This window comes from Geotrypetes seraphini, chromosome 10, assembly GCF_902459505.1.
Source record: "Geotrypetes seraphini chromosome 10, aGeoSer1.1, whole genome shotgun sequence".
NCBI classification, from domain to species: domain Eukaryota; kingdom Metazoa; phylum Chordata; class Amphibia; order Gymnophiona; family Dermophiidae; genus Geotrypetes; species Geotrypetes seraphini.
The window spans coordinates 143,346,136-143,367,506 of record NC_047093.1 but is presented as its reverse complement, the minus strand read 5'-3'; the positions used below and the strand labels follow the sequence as shown (position 1 = coordinate 143,367,506).

The window sequence follows — 21,371 nt, the reverse complement described above, 5'->3', positions numbered from 1 at the left end:
ATACTGTGAAAGGGTCTGTAACTAAAGCTTGTAGCTCATTGACTCTGCGAGCAGACGTGCGAGCAATAAGAAAAACCACTATCCAAGATATTTGAGATGAGCTGAAGCCATTGGTTCAAAAGGAGGCTTCATCAATTGAGCAAGAACAACATTGAGATCCCAAACCACTGGAGGAGGTTTGAGAAGTGGTTTGACATTGAAAAGACTTTTCATAAATCTGGAAACCACAGAATAAGCAGAAAGGGGTTTCCCTTCGACAGGCTGATGAAAAGCAGCAATTGCACTGAGATGAACTCGAGTGGATGTGGATTTGAGGCCTGATTGAGACAAATGGAACAGGTAATCCAAAACTGAAGACAAGGAGGTAGATTGAGGCTCCTTGTGAGGAATGGTGCACCAAGCAGAAAATTTAGTCCATTTTGAATTGTAGCATTGTCTAGTGGTAGGCTTGGTTGTCCATTCGTGAGGTTGTAGAAGATGACTCAATTTGTCCGCCAGACAGTTTTTCTCTCCTTGAATAAAGACAGCTTTCAGGAAGGTGTTGTGCAGGATTGCCCAATTCCAGACCTTCAGAGCTTCCTGGCAAAGAGGGAGAGATCCTGTTCCTCCCTGCTTGTTGACATGACTGGACGATGGTCAGTTCCCAAACACTGAACACACCACCTATGTGGGTCAGTGAGGGAGATCGCATGCTGGCAATGGCTACTTCTTGAAGTGTGTGACTGGCTGGGACATAAACGGAAAAATAGCCTCAGCGAGATCAAAGCCTGCAGGCTGAGCCCGCCATGACAGAAAAGAAAAATCAAATTAAGTTTTTTGTTTTTTTTTATAAAACGCGTAAGAAAAACACAGTGACCCTGTAAAGAAACAAAACACGAGCTGTGGTGAGAGAAGGCACGAAGTAGAACTGAGTCTAGTGCAGAGCATCAAAATAGGACTTCTTGGCTCCGCGGAAAACTGAGAACTGAGGAGATGTATGCCCTGCGTCGGGCGGGAAGGCACTTGCGCATGCACGGTGTGGCAGTCGCAAACTTTCTAAAAGTTCTTCAAGCAAGTCTGCTTGCAAAGCTGTCCGCATCCGGGCTCCATGATGACGTCACCCATATGTTGAGAATAGCTGCCTTCTTGTCCTGGGATAATTCCAATAAAACTATGTTGGGAGGACCTTGGGGTATCTTTCGCTGGGCATTCTGAGGCTTCAATGTGGCACAAGGACTGGCGGACTTAATTTAGAGCAACCAGAGGGTGGATGAAAAGCTCCGACCCCTCAGGAATCAGAATAACACAGGGTAGATAAGTGGGACACCATGTATGCAGGGCTTCTCTCTAACAAGGACAGGTCTGTACGTGATGTTTTCATGTTCTCTTAGGTTTCCACAGCTGACATTATGAGTGTTGCGGTTGCGTGGGTCTTGCTGTGTCTGAGTAAGTGAAACCAACATTTCAGCTGTTGTCCTGTGGCTTTCTCCAGGGTATGCTGTGAAGTAGGCAGGTGAGCAGTTCCGACTACCTATCCTGAGACCTGACTACTTGGGGTTTGAGGTGGGTGGTTAAGAACATAAGAACATAGAGCAGTGCCTCTGCCGGGTCAGACCATAGGTCCATCCTGCCCAGCAGTCCGCTCTCACGCGTGCGGCCCAAACAGATCACAACCTGTCCTGAATCATCTGAAAGGGGCTCCCCTGCCACCTGGCCTCCCAATTTGGTCCTGCCTTCCCATCGAAGTCCCAGCCCTCCGGTCCTGCACATGCACGACCTGGTTGGTTTATACTCATTACCTGACAAACTTTCTATACTTTGTTACATCCCAGCTCCTCCCTCAGTATCCCATGATCCCTTTATCCCTCAGGAATCCGTCCAATCCCTGTTTTGAATCCTTGGAACCGTAGCCCTGCCTGATCACTTCCTCCGGTAGCGCATTCCATAGTGGTCCACGACCCTCTGGGTGAAAAAGAACTTCCTTGCATTTGGTTCTGACCTATCTCCTTCAGTTTCTCAGAATGCCCCCTTGTATTTGCTGTCCCCTTCAGTCTGAAGAATCTGTCCCTATCCACCCTCTCTATGCCCCTCATGATCTTGAAGGTCTCTATCATATCACTCCCCTGAGCCTCTTTTTTCCAGAGAGAAGGAGCCCCAGCCTATCAGCCTCTCGGCGTATGAGCAGTGTTCCAGCCCTTTTAACCATTTTCGTTGCTCTCCTTTGGACTCTCTCAAGTACCGCCATGTCCTTCTTGAGGTGCGGCGACCAGTACTGAACGCAGTATTCCAGATGCGGACGCACCATCGCTCGATACAATGGCATGATGACTTCCCGTGTTCTGGTTGTTATGCCCTTTTTTATGATGCCCAGCATCCTGTTGGCTTTTTTCGAGGCTGACCGCGCCACTGTGCAGATGGCTTCAGTGATGCATCCACCAGCACACCCAAGTCTCTCTCGAGTCTGCTGTCTCCCATACAATACCCCCCCTAATTTGTAGCTGAACAACGGGTTCTTTTTCCCTATATGCATGACCTTGCATTTGTCCACGTTGAAGCGCATTTGCCATTTGGTTTGCCCAGTCTTCCAGCTTGTCCAGGTCTCTTTGTAGGTCCTCACACTCCTCCCTGGTCCCTAACTCTGCGCACAGTTTGGTATCGTCTGCGGAATTTTATAACCTCACACTTGCCTCCTTTTCCAGGTCATTGATGAATATGTTAAAGAGTAACGGCCCCAGCACCGATCCCTGTGGCACACCGCTCGTGACTCCCCGCCAGTCAGAGTATTGACCCTTTACTCCAACCCTCTGCAGTCTACCCGACAACCAGTGCTCGATCCATCTGTGCACATCCCCTCCCACCCCGTGGTTCCAAAGCTTCTTAAGTAGCCTTTCATGTGGCACCTTGTCGAAAGCCTTCTGAAAATCGAGGTAAATGATGTCTATGGGCTCCCCTTTGTCCATGCGACTGCTTATTCCCTCAAAGAAGTACAGCAGGTTCGTTAGGCACGACCTCCCCTTACAGAATCCGTGCTGGCTTGTTCTCAGTAGGCCATTCCTCTCAATGTGCTCGCAAATGCCGTCCTTGATCATAGCTTCCACCATCTTCCCTATAATTGAAGTCAGGCTCACCGGCCTGTAGTTCCCGGGGTCACCCCTCGATCCCTTCTTGAAGATGGGTGTGACATTTGCCAATTTCCAGTCCTCTGGTACCTCACCCGTTTCAAGGATAGGTTGCAAACATGTTGGATTGTGCCCGTTATTTCCTGTCTTAGTTCCTTCAGAACCCTTGGGTTGGATCCCGTCCGGGCCCGGTGATTTGCCGCATTTTAACCTGTCTATCTGTTTGAGGACATCCTCCTTACTTACCTCTATGTGGTTCTAATTTCTCAGCCTGTTCCCCACTCATGAGGTCCTCTGAGTCTGGTATATTAGAAGTGTCTTCGCTCGTGAAAACCGACGAGAAGAACGTGTTCAACCTCTCAGCTACCTCTTATCCTCCTTAATCACTCCCTTCCTGTCCCCATCGTCCAACGGCCCCACCTCCTCTCTCGCTGGTCGCTTCCCCTTAACGTAACTGAAGAATGCCTTGAAGTTTTTCGCCTCCCTGGCCAGCCCCTCTTCGTATTTCCCTTTTGCTTTTTTAACCTCCCGGTGGCATTCCTTTTGGCATTTCCTGTGCGCCTGACGGTTTTCCTCTGTTGGGTCCTTTTTCCAACTCTGGAAAGATACTTTTTTGTCTTTTATTCGCCCTCTTTACTTCTATTGACATCCAAACCGGGTCCTTTGATCGCTTGTTCTTGCAGCCTTTCCTGAAACTGGGGACGTACATTCTTTGCGCTTCCTGCAGGGTGTCCCTGAATAGGGTCCAGGCGCTTCCCACAGTCTCCATCCTAAAGATGTTTCTGAGCTTCCTCCCCACCATTTCCCTCATAGCAACATAGTTCCCTTTCTTGAAGTTCAGCGCAGTTGTTGCGGTCCTCCTAACTATGGGTGTCCCTCTTTCTAATGTGAATCTGATCATGTTGTGATCACTGTTTCCTAGCGGTCCTCCCACTTCTACCCCTCTTGCAGGCCCCCCTAAACCGTTTAGGATGAGGTCAAGAGTAGTACCCCCTCGCGTCGGTTCTTTGACTAGTTGCTCCATGAAGCAGTCCTTCACAGCTTCTACAAATCCTGTCTCCCTCGTGCAGTTGGAGTGACCCGTACTCCAGTCTATCCCTGGGTAGTTGAAGTCCCCCATCACTGTTACACTTCCAGTCCTGCACTCCTGTTTCAGTTCCGCTTCCAAGTCGTGTCCGACTCCCTCTGGTGTACCAGGTGGTCGATAGTAAAGCCCCAGTTTTATGCCCGCACCCTTGTTTCCCGGTAATTTGAACCCATAGCGATTCCAGCTCCTCTGCCTTTGTTGCCATATCCATCCTGATCGAGTGGATAGAGTCCTTTATATATAGTGCTATGCCTCCCCCCTTTTTGTGGGTCCTGTCCCTCCTGTAGAGCTTGTACCCCGGCAGCGCTACATCCCATTGATTTTCCTCTGTCCACCAGGTTTCTACAATCCCAATTATATCCAGGTCCTCCTCTTGGCCACGACTTCTAGTTCACCCATCTTGGCCGTGAGGCTTCTTGCATTTGCGTATAAGCCCCGCAGGTCCCGTCGTTTTTCTTCCACCTTTGCATTTACCTGGGCCACTTGCCCTTGGATTTCTGGCAATTTTCCCGCTCTCTGTGTTTCTGCTTTGCCCTCAGCCTTTACCCTCTTGGCTTCCTGCTTCCCCACATGCCTGCCCCCCCACGTCTCCGCTTTTCCTCTGGGATTCCTAGCCCTACCGGCCCCCTCCTGGGCTATCATCCCTTGAGCCTCTGTTTGATCCCCTTCGCCCTGTGGTACCTCTATATTACCCTCGGCTTTCGCCCTCATGCCACCCAGCCCCGTGTCCCTGTGCCCCTTAGTCTTCTCCCAGCAAGCTCCCTTTACCCGTTGTTTCCCTCGCTGTCTGATTTTGAGATCTTCCGGTCCCTCTGTTTCCTCCCTGCAGTCAGCTCGTTCAGCATCTGTTCTGGATACTGTTTTCCGAAGCGTCAACATCAGATCAGCTGTCGGCTTTCCCCCTCTCCTCAGTTTAAAGCCCTCTCGATCTCCTTCCTCACATTGGCTACCAGTAGTCTGGTTCCCGCTGTACTCAGGTGCAGTCCGTCCCGCCGGTAGAGCTTGTTCTTTCTCCAGAAGGACGTCCAGTTCCTCACAAAGCCTCAGGAAGGCAGGAAATTGAGGTGGGAGAAGTCCATTGGTCAAGATTTTGACCAACAAACTTTCCTGCCAAAATTCTCATTTTGACCAGTGGACTTTCCCGCTTTCCTGAGGACATCACTCTCCTCAAATTCCGACCAATTAGGTTTGAGAAAGTGTAGTTACTTACCTGTAACGTAGGTTCTCCGTGGACAGCAGGATAGTCAGCCACATATGGGTGTTGTCCCAACACCTCCAATTTGCGGATAAGCTCTCCAATAGCTCAGAGAGATTATTATTTTTTTTTTTTTCTCTGAGCACATGCAGTGCCCGGGCCCCACTAGGCATGCCCGAGCCCTACCCATTTCCCCCTGCTTCCCCCTAATCCCCAGGATGTTCCTAGCTGTGGCCGGTTCGGCCGTATGGGGAGGCGGGTGGGTTGTGTGGCTGACTATCCTGCTGTCCACGGAGAACCTACGTTACAGGTAAGTAACTACACTTCTCCTAGGACAAGCAGGATGAGTCAGCCACATATGGGGTGACTCCCTAGCCGAGGGATGTACCGACTGGACCTGCGCCTTAGCGCTATTGTGCATCCCTCGCCTGGCTGTGGAGGCCGAGCCGGGCAGGGTAATCAGGCAAAGCAGGTAAAGTTGTGGAAACAAGGTTTTAGATAAAGTGCTGTGTTAACTGAGGCAATAATACTCACAGAACAATGAACTGGTCAATGACAATCAATGAACAGTGAGAAACCAACTTGTCAACAGTGACTCATTCATACTTGCATGTGAGAATTCATACTTGCCTATTCCACCTTCAGTCTAGACAGGAGTGCTGGAAGACCTACTTAACTCACAGAACAGCGAAAACTGGTCAATGACAATCAATGAACAGTGAGAAAACCAACTGGTCAACGGTGACAATTCATAACTGGTCAATAGTGACAATTCGTACTTGCATATGAGAATTCATACTTGCCTATTCCACATTCAGACTAGACAGGATTGCTGGAAGACCTACTTAACTCACAGAACAGTGAAATTGGTCAATGACAATCAATGAACATTGAGAAACCAACTGGTCAACAGTGACAAATCGTACTTGCATGTGAGAATTCATACTTGCCTATTCCACATTCAGTCTAGGAAGGAGTGCTGGAAGACCTACTTAATCAATATCTATAACACCCTACTTGAACAGTGTTTGTCGATATTTATAACACCCTACTTGATCAGTGTTTGTCAAGGCTGTGCTAGTGGTTGCTGTCCCTCCCGGGAGGGAAGAGCCACTTCCAAGACTGCTCGGCCGAATGCATTTGGAGCGTGGAATGCTATGTCGAGGCAGTAGTGCTTGGTGAAGGTGTGCATGGAGGACCAAGAGGCTGCATCGCAGATGTCCCCTATTGGTGTGTGGTGCAGATGTGCCGTTGTGTTGGCTATGGTTCTGCGCTGGTGGGCGTTGGCTCCCACCTGCGGTTGATGCTGCGTTTTTCTATAGGTAAAGGGGATGCACTCTTATATCCAGCGCGAGCGCCTGCGTTTGGTGGCCGGAAGTCCTGGTCTGTTTTGGTCGTAGGAGACAAACAATTGAGGCTTGTCTAATCTGCTGCATAGTCAGGGCCCGCACACAGTCCAGGAGGTGTTGCTGAGGTGGCGGTGTGCCTCCCTGTGGGGAGATGTAGAGTGCCGGGAGGCACGCTGAAGCCACCTTCGGCAAGAATCGGGGGTGGGTTCTGGGTACCACCCTGTTCTCATGAGGGAGTGTGTCGGTAGACACGATGGTCAGGGTTTTCCCAGCCAGGAATACGGGATCTGCCTCCCCCAAAGGTTTGAAGGGGTCGAGGTGAGATGATGCGGCACCAAGTTGAGGTCCATCCGGGCGGTGGTGGTCTGACCGGTGGGTGCAGATTGGACAGTCCCTTCATGAAATTTTGTGATTACTGGATGCGTCGACACTGGTTTGCTGTCTAGGCCAGCGTGGTATGCCGTGATTGCACTTAGGTGGACCTTGATGGAAGTGGGTTTTAGATCCCCCTGAGATAAGCTCAGTATGTACTGCAGGATGTCCGGTATGGGGCAGTTGTAGGGGTCTCGCTACGTGTCTGTGCACTGGTAGCGGAACCTTCTCCCTTTCAACCCATAGCGTTTTCTGGTTGAAGGTCTTCTGGCTGCCATAAGAGTGTGCTCCACGTCTTGTGGTAGGTTCATCCTCTCATCATCCATGCGGTCAGGGCTAAGGAACGCAGGTCGTGGTGGAGGGTAAGGTTCCCGCGTTGTGTAATGAGAACTGCACTGATCGGGAGCGGGGAGAGGTGGGTGAACCGCTATCCCTTGCCGGAACGGGAACCATGGTTGCAGGAGCCCGAACAGGGCAATCATGATCACCGTTGCTCTGTCCTGAAAGATCTTCTGCAGGACTTAGGGTGTTCCAACTCACAGACAGACCGTCGGGGCTGAGACGGCGATGGGTTGATCTCTTTGCGCAGAAGGTCGAGTATTTTGAGTTCGGTTCGGTTACAAACAGGTCGATGCTCGGTGTGCCCCAGGTGCTGAAGATCTTCTTCATCGCCGCTGGGTTGAGACACCACTCATCGGGATCCAGCTGGTGGCTGAGTATTTCTGCCAGGTCGTTCTGCTCCCACAGGAGGTAAGTTACCTGGATGGGGCATTGAATGGAGTTGGAGAACTCCCACATGTGGCAAGCTTCCTTGCATAGCGAGGTTGACCCTGTCCCTCCCTGTTTGTTGATATAGTGCAAGGCCACCTGGTTTTCTGTTTGGGTGAGGACTGCCCTGCCTGTTTGAAGGTTTCAAGGGCATTCCCTAAGGCCCTGAGCTCCAGTAGGTGGGTGGTCAGAGGTTGGGTACACTGGTCCCAGTGACGTCTGAGGTGCCCTTTCAGGGATCACATGAGTAGTCTGGTGTGCTGTACAACAAAGACCGGAGCGTGCTGACGATGAGCTGCTGGCAGGGATGCACTGGGCCAGGGATGTCATGGCGTCAATCTGGTAGTCCCGTAGGACGGCCTTGGTCTGCATGGTGTCGATGACTGCCCAGATGAACGATATCCCCTGGGTGGGTATCAGGTGGGATTTCATGTAGTTGATGAGGAACCCCAGTTCTTGGAGGAGGGTTATGGTGGTTGACGGGGCTGCCAGCTGTCGAGATAAGATAAGACGCGCACCCCTTGAAGGCGAGGATGTGCCACTGCCACGCACTTTGTGAACGCTCTTGGAGCTGTTGAGAGTCCAAGGGGCAGGACCTTGTACTGGAGGCATCTGTCTTGGCTTTAGAAGCGACGATGCCTCCTGTGGGCTGGGTGCATGGGATACTAGCCAATACTCGGGCTGTAACAGGGCCAAGACTGTACCCAGAGAGTGTATCTGGACCTTGTGTATGCATCTGTTGAGCTTACAGAGATCCAGGAACGAGCGTTGTCCTTGTCCATGGTGACGCGGGGGTTCCTGGAGTAGAAACCCCTTGGTGATCTCCTCTGTTCGTCACCGCCTCTATTGATCCTGCCGAAGCAGGTCCTCTCCTTGCTGCAGGAAAGTTGGGTCGTCAGATGGAGGGTGCCCCGCCCACTCGGGGGGGGGGGGCGGGAGTGGAGACGAATTCGGAATCCCTGCTTGATGATGCTGAGGGCCCACTGGTCGATGGTGATCCTGGGCCAAGCCTTCGCAGACAATCTGATCCTGCTGGGCCGGAGGGTGGTCAAGGTTCTGCTTTTGTCTTGGGGAGAGGGCTGCCCTTGGATGCCCCTGCCCCTCGGGCGGTGCTTGTTTGCATAGCAGTTATGTTACTGTTGCGAGTGCTGGGGCACAGACTGCTGCCAGTGTGGACTGGCTCAGTTGTGAGCTGGAGTCTCTATTTTATTTTATTTATTTATTTCCTCTCACTGGCCTCCTGATAAAGCCGCATCTGGAACTGGAGCGCAGCAATTCGTGCGCTCAGCATTGCGCCCTCGAAGGTCTTTTTCCCCGTGGAAACCAGGGTTTTTCAGGTCCTTCCCTGACGGGGGTTGGAGGGGGGGGTCGTGCTGCCCTGTTTCTCTTAAGCTACCGCAATGTCCATGTATGGCTGCTGCGGGTTGTCGAATCCCTGGGCTGGAAAGATCTGGTACTTCAATCCCAGTCTCCTTGATGTTGGTTGCCCTGAGGAGGGAGTCAGCCAAATCTTGTCTCTGCAGTCCAGGAGGTTCTTGTGGACTGGAATCGCCACTGCCTGCGTGAAGTACTGGTACTGGTAGTTCAGGCCTTGTAGTACTCTGTCTTGGGTACTTGTTAACCACCCACGTGGATCTTGAGAAAGGCTGTGAGTTTCTGGAGGGACTTGGGATGAGTCCTCGTTTGTGGGGGTTTTTTTTTTTTTTAGTAAATATTTATTTATTTTTGTGGGTGGTGACTCGGGGCATGGCTGGAGGCTGGTGTGTAGCTTGTTCCTCCGTTGCTTGGCTGAACCGCGCCATGTTGTTGTGCGTGGCTCCCTCTAAAGGGGGGCATAGTGGGGAGTGTAGCCCGCTGAGAGAGGAGTGGGTCAGCAGGAGGATTAACTGTGGCTGCTGGTCCCACCCCTGGTGGTTCGCAGGTTCATGTGCTGCTCCACTTGACTGGTTGGGTGGCTCCATGTACCCCACCGCCCTTCTCTGTCCTTCTTGAGAGGGGGGGAGAGCCTGCAGAGAAGGGGCAGAATGCACCCCTTCATCTGTGCCAGTGCTCCTGGCTGCGTTTCCCACTGTGCTTGGAGGCAGAGAAAGAGGAGTGATAATGCCTCTTGAGTGGGCTTCTGCTGCTGTACTGCCTATTGTATATTAAACTGTACAGCGCTGCATATGCCTTTCAGTGCTATAGAAATCATGAATAGTACAGAGTCCCTCATGCTAGCTGGAAAAACACTCTGCCTAGGTTTTATGAAGAGCCCCACCTTTGGAGAGGCATGGTCTGACATGCCGCATCTCTGAAGATATCAGCACCCTGCTGAGAAAGGCAGACTCCTCGTTCCCAACATGAGAGGGGGAGGGGGGGCGGGGTGGGAAAGGTGTGAATTGTAGACTCTGCAGGACCCCAAGAGGGAAAGAAACATCGAGTTGTTTTTGTTTTTTTTTTTTCCCCAGCATGTCCTTTATGAGCTGAACTCTGGGGCAGCATGTCTCCTACTGGGGGGAGAGGTCTGCAGGTCCCCTCCAAGGGAAAGAAGCATGGAAGATTCTTTCTCCTTAAATTCAGATTGGGAGGAGGGTGGGGTAGAGCCCTCGGGGCTGCAACAGATTATCAGAGGTTTTCCCCAAAACAAGCAGATAGGACTTACCTTTGAACCCCAATCGGCTCCCTGCAGAGGCTGGCTGTAAGAGGCAGCATGCAGTCTGGAGGGTGAAAGCCCCGATCTGTTGCTTGCAGAAGCTGTGGATTTACGCAGCAGCATGCAAGACTCCTATCGGCTGCCCTGCAGAGGATGGCTGTGCGTGGCAACATGCAGGGATTCCTGGAGAGATCTCTCGGTCTGGCGAGACTCCTATCGGCTGCCCTGCAGAGGCTGGTTCTAAGCGGCAACATGCAGGGACTCCGGGAGATATTTCTCTACCGGGCCAAGTGCAGGCGGGGGGATTAGCTGAGCCAGGGCATCCTGGAGGCTCCTTGCCACTGTAGCTTGTGGATCCCCCGCTGCTGCATTCTGATGAGGATGGCTGCTGGAGGAAGATTCTCGGGCCTCACTTCTCTTCATGCCTGGCTGTAAGCAGCAACATGCAGGAACTCCTGGAGAGATCTCTCGGTCTGGTGAGACTCCTATCGGCTTCCTGCAGGGGCTGGCGGCTAGCGACAGCATGCAGGACCTCCGGGAGAGATTTCTCGACCGGGCAAGTTGCAGTCGGGGGGGGGGTTGACTGAGCCAGGATGTCCTGGAGGCTCCTCACCGGATTCGTCTGTGGATCCCCCGCTGCTACGCTCCGATGAGGATGGCTGCTGGAGGAAGATTCTCGGGCCTCACTTCTCTTCATGAAGTCTCTCAGTGCCCTCTTCCTTAGCTTGCATGCACGTGGTGACATGTGCGCACAATGCAAGCCACACGGAAACCTCGAGCGCCGGATCCAATCAGTGGGCGCACAATTCATGAGGATCCAGTGTGTTCATCCTCCTCCTGCATCCCAGTTGTTTCTATAGATGATTCAGGCATCTTCAAGTTGATGAGTAGAAAAGTTGTAATGGAGAGCTGTAGAAAAATCCGACCGATGGGAACGGGCGGAAACTAAAGACTGGGGATTAGGGGGAAGCAGGGGGAAATGGGTAGGGCTCAGGCATGCCCAGTGGGGCCTGGGCACTGCACGTGCTCAGAGAAAAAAAAAATAAATCTCTCTGAGCTATTGGAGAGCTTATCCGCAAATTGGGAGGTGTTGGGACAACACCCATATGTGGCTGACTCATCCTGCTTGTCCTAGGAGAACCCACTTTATAAAGACAAACTGCAGACCTCACAGCACACCCTGAAGAAAACCCACAACACGTTGGCTGAAATGTTGGTTCCACTGAATTGGACATTGCAAGACTGGAAAACTGCAACAATCATAACGTGCTCATGCTATGGGCAGCTGCCAGTCCTTTCACTGCCATCATCATTTATAATTTACAATAGGGCAGAGGGCAAAATGCGGGAGGAGGGGAAAGGTATGGCAGTTGTGGGTGATTTTTCTGCTCTCTTGACAACATTTTCATCACATCATTAGGGCCAATCGCTGCAGAGTGAAAGGAGAAAAAGAAAGAGACAGTTATTCTGAAGGGAAGGAGGGCTTGGAGAATGGGAGATGTAGCCAGAGCTGCTCAGGGATTCAGGGAACCTCCCCAGAAACCTCAAAATCTGGTTCCCAAGGATCAATAGATTGGATCAATCATCATAGTCCCAATCGGCGTCAGAAATGTCATTTCCAGGACCTCCCCTTCCAGGAGAGATGCCCAACCCTCCCCTGAACAGCTCACTCTTCTCTGCTCAGGAAGAGACAGATAGTTTTGGACATCTGTAAGGAAGAACGAAGGTCCTTGTGAAAAGGTTTCTCACCTTCCTCTTCAGGCTGTTCTTCTTCCTCTTCAGGATCGAAAGAAAGAAAAAAAAAAGTCTGGGTTAGTGTTGCATAATCTCAAGGGTTGGTCTGCAATACAGAAAGTGCAGTATGGGAAGACCATGGATGGATGGATGGATTCTGTCCTGACCAACAGTGACGAAAGAAGGGACCAAAGGTGATTAAAGCAAGTGTAGCAGAGAGGCAGGGCGAGCTGCAGAGGCAAAGAAGGCATTGGAGGTAAGGAGTCATTTGGGGAGGAGGGGGAGAGGACGGAGTTGGGGGCTAAGGCAGGAAATAGAAAACACCATCAGAGAGAAGTGAGGAAGATCTGAAGAGGGATGGCGCAGGAGAGGTGGCCCGTTTCAGAAAGCTTTCCTGCTCACTGCGCTGCCTCAGCCAAGCTTAGTGTGCCAGCAGAACAGATCAAAATCAGCTATTTCACAACAAGGATGGTTTTGCGAAGACAGCAAGCTGTATGACAGGAGTTGTACCTTCTTCAGCGGGGACTTCCTCTTCTGTAAACCAAAAACAGATATGGTTGCATGGGACTTTTGCCAGGCAAGCAGAGCAGAGCAGCAGCAAGCAGCAGGTCATCTAGTGTATAGACATTCTCCTTATCCACAATGGATAAATCTATGGGGGGCTCTCCTATTGAATTCAAGCCTGGTCTTATCTATAGTAGATAAATATATGGGAGTGCTTGGTCTTAACTGCAGTAGATAAATCTATGGGGGTTCTCCTGTAGAGATCGTCTGGTATTTTCCATTGTAAAACTATGGGGGTTCTCCTATAGGGGTCTTATAATCCGTGGCTAAATTTATAGGGTTCTCCTATAGAGATAATCTGGTCTTATCCATGGTATATCTATAGGGGTTGCCCTAGGCTGCAGCCTAGTCTTCTCTACAGAGGATGAATTAATTGATGATCTCCTGCTTAAGAAACCTTGAGGTTGACTTTGAGTCTTCCTGGTTCTCCCTGACAGTTTTTCTCAATCAGAAGAAGCTTTTCAACCATTCGGATCCTGTAGGACTTACCAGGTTGAGAACAACTGAGCTGCAAATGAAACAGGGCAATATGGGACCTGGACCAGCAAGAGCTCCATTATCAAACATTTCAAACTTAGAAGTGATGGGACCTTTGTGGCTTCTTTGAGAAACCTATGAAATGTTCTTACTGTACAATAAATTGGCCCACTCTGTATATTAGCTGGTGGGGAGCGAGGCATGAGCTTTAAAGACTGGGGGTCACTGCTGTACGTGTGGCCGAGACAGGTTAGAGAGAAAACAGTACAGTTAATAGCTAGACACCAGGATATCTAAGGTTGGAAAACTATGAAAAAACAAACAAACCCTGCAATATTTTATTTGTGAAAAGAGATGAAACAATACTCACCCTCCTGCTCCTCTCTGCAGAGAGACCAAATATAGACAGAAAGAGAGAGACAGAGAGGGGCAGTGAATTTGTGTCTATATATTACAAACTTTAAAAGGTACTGGGAGAGATGTCTCTTACGGTGTGTTATAAGGACTGGGAGTGATGTCTCTTATGGTGTGTTATAGGGACTGGGAGAGATGTCTCTTATGGTGTGTTATAAGGACTGGGAGAGATGTCTCTTACGGTGTGTTATAAGGACTGGGAGTGATGTCTCTTATGGTGTGTTATAGGGACTGGGAGAGATGTCTCTTATGGTGTGTTATAAGGACTGGGAGAGATGTCTCTTACGGTGTGTTATAAGGACTGGGAGAGATGTCTCTTACACTGTGTTATAAGGACTGGGAGTGATGTCTCTTATGGTGTGTTATAGGGACTGGGAGTGATGTCTCTTATGGTGTGTTATAAGGCCTGGGAGAGATGTCTCTTATGGTGTGTTATAGGGACTGGGCATTATGTCTCTTACGGTGTGTTATAGGGACTGGGAGTGATGTCTCTTATAGTGTGTTAAAGGGTCTGGGAATGATGTCTCTTACGGTGTATTATAAGGACTGGGAGTGATGTCTCTTATGGTGTGTTAAAGGGTCTGGGAATGATGTCTCTTACGGTGTATTATAAGGACTGGGAGAGATGTCTCTTACGATGTGTTATAAGGACTGGGAGTGATGTCTCTTATGGTGTGTTATAAGGCCTGGGAGAGATGTCTCTTATGGTGTGTTATAGGAACTGGGCATTATGTCTCTTACGGTGTGTTATAGGGACTGGGAGTGATGTATCTCGAGTTGCATTACAGGTGCTGCTGGCTTGGTGTCTGTGTTTTGTACTATATGAGTATTATTACTGACTCCCTGTGCTATTGCCTTTGTAGTGCTCCCCCAGGGCTTGACTTACTCGTACTCCTCTACGTCTTCTGCGTCAGACATACTGCTGTTGGGTGGTGGGCAGAGGACACCTATGGAAAAAGAACAGGGGATGTCACAAAACCTTTACCCTCTCCTATGCCATGCTCCTCCAGGCTGGGTCAAACCTACTGTTTACATCCTCCCCTCATCCCTATGGTTAGGATTACTATATGGCTCCAGAAAAAGGAGGACAGATTGAGGCATCTAGGTTTTACTTCTCTTGCTTTCAACGGAAGTAAAACCTGGATGGCTCAATCTGTCCTCCTTTTTCTGGAGCCATATGTTAACCCTACCTTTGGTCCCTACAGATCTGATTGCCCAAGCAGTCCTAGGAATATCTCAGGCACTGGGGTTTTCAGGAGATCCACAATGAATATGTATGAACTTGGAAAAGAGATGGCTGAGGGGAGATATGATCGAAGTCTACAAAATCCTGAGTGGAGTAGAACAGGTATAAGTGGATCGATTTTTCACTCCATCAAAAATTACAAAGACTAGGGGACACTCAATGAAGTTACAGGGAAATACTTTAAAAACCAATAGGAGGAAAAAATTTTCACTCAGAGAATAGTTAAGCTTTGGAACACGTTGCCAGAGGATGTGGTAAGAGCAGATTGCATAGCTGGTTTTAAGAAAGGTTTGGACAAGTTCCTGGAGGAAAAGTCCATAGTCTGTTATTAAGAAAGACATGGGGGAAGCCACTGCTTGCCCTGGATCGGTAGCATGGAATGATGCTACTCTTTGGGTTTTGGTCAGGTACTAGTGACCTGGATTGGCCACCGTGAGAACGGGCTACTGGGCTTGATGGACCATTGGTCTGACCCAGTAAGGCCATTCTTATGTTCTTAATTTGCATAAACTATGTCTTCAGCAATGGAGATGAATCCCTTGCATAGTCACTGTGATTCATCCAGCTATTGGGTGGGTGTGTGCTTGGTGAAGTTCTGCCATTCCAGTATTTTTCGCATGGAAACTGAGCCTACATATCCCAGTATGATTTGGGGCGGCAGCTAAAAGCTGGACCGGCTTATTTCAGTCTGTCCAGGAGACATGTATGTGTGGGGAAGGGGGTGGTCAATTGCTCTCAGAGGGGCAGAAAACATGACAGTAAGATACAAAACCAGCTAAAATCCTGGTCTTTCTCTACCCCCCTCAACCACCCAGCTGTCAATCTGCCCCCCTCAGAAGCAGCTGTAGTGCTTTCCTAGCCCTGTGCTGCTTCCAGACCTCTCCTCTTTAGGAGAAGAATTTTGGTGGCTACACAAAGGACAGAAAAAGCCTCTCCCCCCACTTCTCTATTTTCCACCACCATCAAATAATCACTCAGTCTTTGTCAGGACCTATTTTAGGAAAGCTCACACTCTCACAATGCTTTGGCAAACAACTCAGAACAGATGGGAGCAGAAAAGACAGACGGATTAGCGAGATTGCCCAGGGCAGGTATTTATACCGAGAATGGATGAGGTCACCATGCCAGAGAAGAGCGATAGTGCCATGATCTGTTCTTCAGCTCTGGGAGGGGGGGGGGGGCCTTCATCCACACCCGCAACCGACAAAGGGACTCAAAAGTAGGTGACAGCAGAAAAGACCTTTCGGTCCATACAGTCTGACCTCAATGGCAGGAAGTATCCAAGAGCCTATCCTGCTTTCAGCATGCTTCCAACTCTCTTGACTAGATGAGGATCCAAGATCCTTGATTTTGTTCCCATCCAGCACCCCTCTCTTCCTGCATTTATCCACAAAGCTTTGTAATAATGTGACCAGAGGTTTTATTCTCCGCACGGCATGGAAAGTATGAGAAGAGGTGGAAATATCTCTTGAGTGTTAACCTCCTGAAAACCTCTTATTACTCCTTACAGAAGGTCTCCATCCACTGAGTTTTTAACCTCTGTTGAGCTAACCACATTTGGACAAGTTTGCCTCTTTGTGACTTCAGTTCACTGTGGTCTTTAGGTAGAACCGAGCCCTAAACATCTCCCTACCAGACAGCACCCTGAAGAAACGTGACTCTAGTGGCATCCTGAAGAGCAACGTATGCTCCTTGCCAGTCAGGTTTTCAGGATATCCATAATGCATATGAATGAACAAATTTGCATACAATGGAGGCAGTGTATGCAAATGTATCCTGTGCATATTCATTGCAGATAGATGTGTACTGAGGCCTGGGTTGAAACTCCTGTCCCAAGGTCATCCTGTTCATCGTCATTCAAGGCCTCTCCCCCCCCCCCCCCCCCAATCTACTTAATCTCCAGCCGACGCTCTGAAAGTACTTGAGGCAATCTGCAAAAGAGCTACAGGCGGGCTGGAGTACTGGGCGTCCTACACAAACCTTCAGCCATACACACTTCTCCCCCCCCCCCCCCCACTAAATTAGCTTTCAGGCTCCTAATCTGCTCCCCCCAATACATCATGCTTTTAAATTAAATTAATTATTTGAAAACTGTCCACCCTTCCTACGGGGAAAAGTCTAGTTTTGTGAATTTGTGCAGCAGTGAAGATAAGCTTGTCTTATTGAGTGGACTAGATGGACCATGCTGGTCTTTATCCGCTGTTATCTACTGTATTATTTCTTTTGTTTTGACTGCTGCTGCCCCAGTCTTGCCTAATGACTGGGCTGGGCCTGGCTGAAGTCCGGCTTTTGTGCTCCCTTACTTGGTGCATTTCTTTGCTTTTCTATAATTCCAGTAGATTCAACCAGGGCAGTAAGACGATGTGTTCAACCTGTCCCCTAAGACCCGAAGCTAATGAGTGACTCATCCCAGAGGGACAGTCTCCAATGTTGCCTTCAGAGGTATCAAGTTCTTGGTTGTGTAGGGTCTAACAGGAATATTGATTTACTCATATATAAGACACATTTCCAACCCAGTTTTTCTCAACTCGGTTCAGGATACCCCCTTGCCAGTCAGGTTTTCAGGATATCCACAATGAATATGCATAAACATGATTTGCATACACTGCCTCTACTAGATGAAAATTTCTTTCATGCATATTCCTGAAAACCTGACTGGCGAGGGGGTACTCCAGGACCTAGTTGAGAAACACTGCTCTAACCTAATGGAATAAACTCTTTTTTTGTATATCAATAATACTGCACACTCTATGTCAGTGGTCTCAAACTCAAACCCTTTGCAGGGCCACATTTTGGATTTGTAGATACTTGGAGGGCCTCAAAAAAACATAGTTAACGTCTTTTTAAAGAAATGACAATTTTGCATGAGGTAAAACTCTTTATAGTTTATCAATCTTTCCTTTTGGCTAAGTCTTAATAATAATATTGTCATTTATAGCTAAAGAGACGCATGATCAAGAAACTTTTATTTTACTGCTTTTACACCTAAGCAGCAACGAGACCAGCCACAACCACCGAGAGAACACAGACCCGATCCTACCAAGAGTGTGAACTCTTCCCCCCCTGCAATCCGCTATGAAGATCGACTGTCGGCCCCGGGCGGCTTTCCCGCAGAGGAGAGAATCCTGCATTCATCGTGGGCCTCATCTGGGGCAGCCTCCTTGGAGCGGCTGGGGCACGGGCAGTGTGTCTGGGAGGGAATGCATGGATGGGAGAACATCGCAGGGGAGGAGACATAGACATCCTGGGACTGTCGGCCAAGTCTCTTCCCTGAAGAAGCCCTTTTTCTGGAAACTAAAATCTTGTTAAAATGTTTATTTTATTTTTATTTTTCCTCTAACTCTACTTTTCACTTCTCTATTACCCTCCAGGTACTTTAGTTAGATTGTGAGCCTTCGGGACAGTAAGGGAATTTTTCAAGTACCTTTCCTATTTCTAATCTTAATGTATATTTTCTGTAAACCGCTTAGAACCTAACGGATGTAGCGGTATATAAGAAATAAATTACATTACATTACATTACATTACATTATGATAAACATACCGAGGGCCTCAAAATAGGACCTGGCAGGCTGTGAGTTTGAGACCACTGAGTTAAGGGGAACAGTTAATCTGCTGGCTGGGTTGGAGGGCAGAGGGGAGAACAGGACAATCAAGCCATTGTGACATCACTGATGAGGCTGGCTCTTATTGGTGGAATGAGGCATTATGACATCACAATCTCAGCTCTGCTTCCCAAAGGCAAACAGGATGTCATGGTTACAGTTTAGCCAGTGGTCTCCAACTCAAACCCTTTGCGGGGCCACATTCTGGATTTGTAGGTACTTGGAGGGCCTCAGAAAAAATAGTTAATGTCTTATTAAAGAAATGACAATTTTGCATGAGGTAAAACTCTTTATAGTTTATAAATCTTTCCTTTTGGCCAAGTCTTAATAATATTGCCATTTATAGCTAAAGAGACGTATGATCAAGAAACTGTTTTATTTTACTTTTGTGATTATGATAAACATACCGAGGGCCTCAAAATAGGACCTGGCGGGCCGCGAGTTTGAGGCCACTGCTCTATGTGAAGACGGTACACCCATAATGACACTACCCCCCCCCCCCCCCCCAACGAAAGCAAAGACCGACCAAAATTTTATCTGCCATCGTATTTCTATGTTTCTAATACTGCAAACATGACAAACAAAATTCAACGAAAGTGTCTGGGCTGTCCGTACCTAGTAATGGATGGCATTTCTTCAAGGACAAAGAGGGGGCAGATTTGTCCAAGAGATAGACCATCTTCTGTCTCAGCCAACCATGCACACTGACTCCTGTTTCCCCTAAGAAGAATTGTCATACTGGAACAGTCCGAAGGCCCATCAAAGCTAACTATCCTGTTTCTAACAGCGGCCAACCCAGGTCCCAAGCACCCAGCCAGATCTCAAGGAGTAAAGCAGATTTTATGCTGCTTATCCTAGGTATAAGCAGTGAATTTCCCCAAGCCATCTCAATAATGACTTATAGACTTCTCTTTTATGAAATTATCCATCTCTTTTAAAAAATCCTGCTATGCTGATTCCACCACATTCTCCAGCAATGAATTCCAGAGTTTAATGTCACACTGTGTAAATAAATATTTTCTCCAGTTTGCTTTAAATCTCCTACTTAGTAGCTTATCGCATGCCCCCTAGTCCTAGTATTTCTGGAAAGAATGAACAAGCGATTCACATCTACCCTTTCCACTCCACTCATTATTTTATAGATCTCTGTCATATCACCCCGAGCCATCTTTTCTCCAAGCTGAAGAGCCTTAATCACTTTAGCCTTTCCTCATAGGGAAGGCGTCCCATCCCTTTTAATCATTTTTATCGGCCTTCTCTATACCTTTTCTAATTCTGCTATATCTTTTTGAGATACGGCGCCCAGAATTGCACATAGTATTCAAGGTGCGGCCATACCATAGAGCGATATAAGGGCATTATAACATTTTCATCTTTGTTTTCCATTCCTTTCCTGATAATTCCTAACATTCTATTTGCTTTCTTAGCTGCCGCTGCACACTGTGCTGAGGGTTTCAACGTATCCTCAATGATGACTCATAGATCCTTTTCCTGGGCAGTGACTCCTAAAGTGGAACCCGGCATCTGAAGCCACCCCTGTCCTGAGTCTGTCACCTGCCTCTAGCCCAGATCTTCCCGCCCCCCCCCCCCAAGGATCCATCCCTTTCCTGTGGTATCTCCTTTCCCTGACCCAAGACCATCTCCTTTCCAATTAAAAATCCTACCTAGCCATGAGACCATCTCAAGTCTCTGTACTCTCTACAGCTACGATCAAGCTTTGCCTTCAAAAATTTCTAAGCATCTAGCCAGATGCACTGGTGAAAGGGTGTCAGAATAAATGAAGTATAACTCTGGATAATTTACCCCTCTGCCCGCCGCCTTCCCTGGGTCTGGGCATCCTGAGCCCAAGCGATCCCTGGTACTGAGAGAAGGATGGGGAGGTGTCTTACCTGAAGTGCTGATGTGGAGAGACAGAGATGGAATGACAGCTCCCGGATCTGGGCAGCTGGGCTTTGTACTAGAAATGTCCCCCTCCCCCTCCACCCAGACATTCGGCTAAGGGAAGAGAGGGCTCCAGACCAGGAAACTGGACACCAGATTCCCCCCAGCCCTCCAGACCAGTTGATTGGCTCCAGGTGTTTTATGTCATCCTTGTGGCCCACAGCAATCCCGAGTAACATGAATGACTTTATTAGGGGTGAAAAAGGAGGCAGATTGGACAGAGGGAGGAGAGTGGAAGGAGGGATCAGAGGAGGGGGGACAATGGAAAGAGGGAGGGAATATTGGAGAGGATGAGGAAGAGAGATTCCAGCAGTGTGAGCGTCTTCCTGAAGTTTACCCCAGTAGAGTACTGGGCTAGAGGGGAGTCAGGCACCGTTCTAAGCAGGCTGCCAGTGATTTTCTCACCGATGCCATTGTTTGGAGGCCATAGGAGGAGGAATGTGACATTGACAGGACCCCGCAGCAGCTGTTACGGCCAAATTTAGAAGAGCAGGGAGGAGGCGTCCATTGTGTCAGGAGCTGAGGAAGGAAAGCAGATTCCCCCTAACCTATCCCTTACCTTCAACTATCCTCTTTCACTCTATCCCACCTATTTCTGTACATTTCTCATGCCTAAGTCATTTTTAACTCTTGCCTTATTCTCTTGCCCCTCTCTCCCCTCAGAAGTCCCTGTATCCCTGTTTATTGTCCCTGCTTTTTCCCTCCTGCTCCTCTCCCCCCTCGCCCCGCTCTCTCTCTCTAGTTACTGCCCTCACTTTTCCTCTCCTGCCCTCTCTCAGAGAACCTAATCTTAGATAAGCTCCTGGCTTCAGATGTCTTAAGAATAACTTCTCTCATGAGAGGAGGTCCGAGTTTCCAGTGTTAAAGACTTTATTTCTCCAGGTAAAGG

General features: G+C 48.9%; 1 protein-coding gene across 3 annotated transcripts in view; it reads right to left on the bottom strand.

Annotated features, from left to right (window-relative positions):
* The window catches only part of TNNT1 (troponin T1, slow skeletal type), a 46,505-nt gene extending 25,985 nt beyond the window's left edge, over nt 1–20,520 (bottom strand). Inside the window, exons 1-4 of one of the 3 annotated variants that reach the window (XM_033961376.1) lie at nt 20,431–20,520; nt 14,577–14,637; nt 13,647–13,660; nt 12,251–12,277 (exon numbers count right to left, since the gene is read on the bottom strand). The gene's annotated coding sequence lies outside the window, so the exon portion shown is untranslated. Of the gene's footprint in view, nt 1–12,250; nt 12,278–12,745; nt 12,765–13,646; nt 13,661–14,576; nt 14,638–20,430 lie in introns of those variants that run through there. The other 2 variants (XM_033961375.1, XM_033961374.1) reach the window with 2 other exon arrangements.
* Between the last annotated feature and the right edge of the window lie 851 nt (nt 20,521–21,371).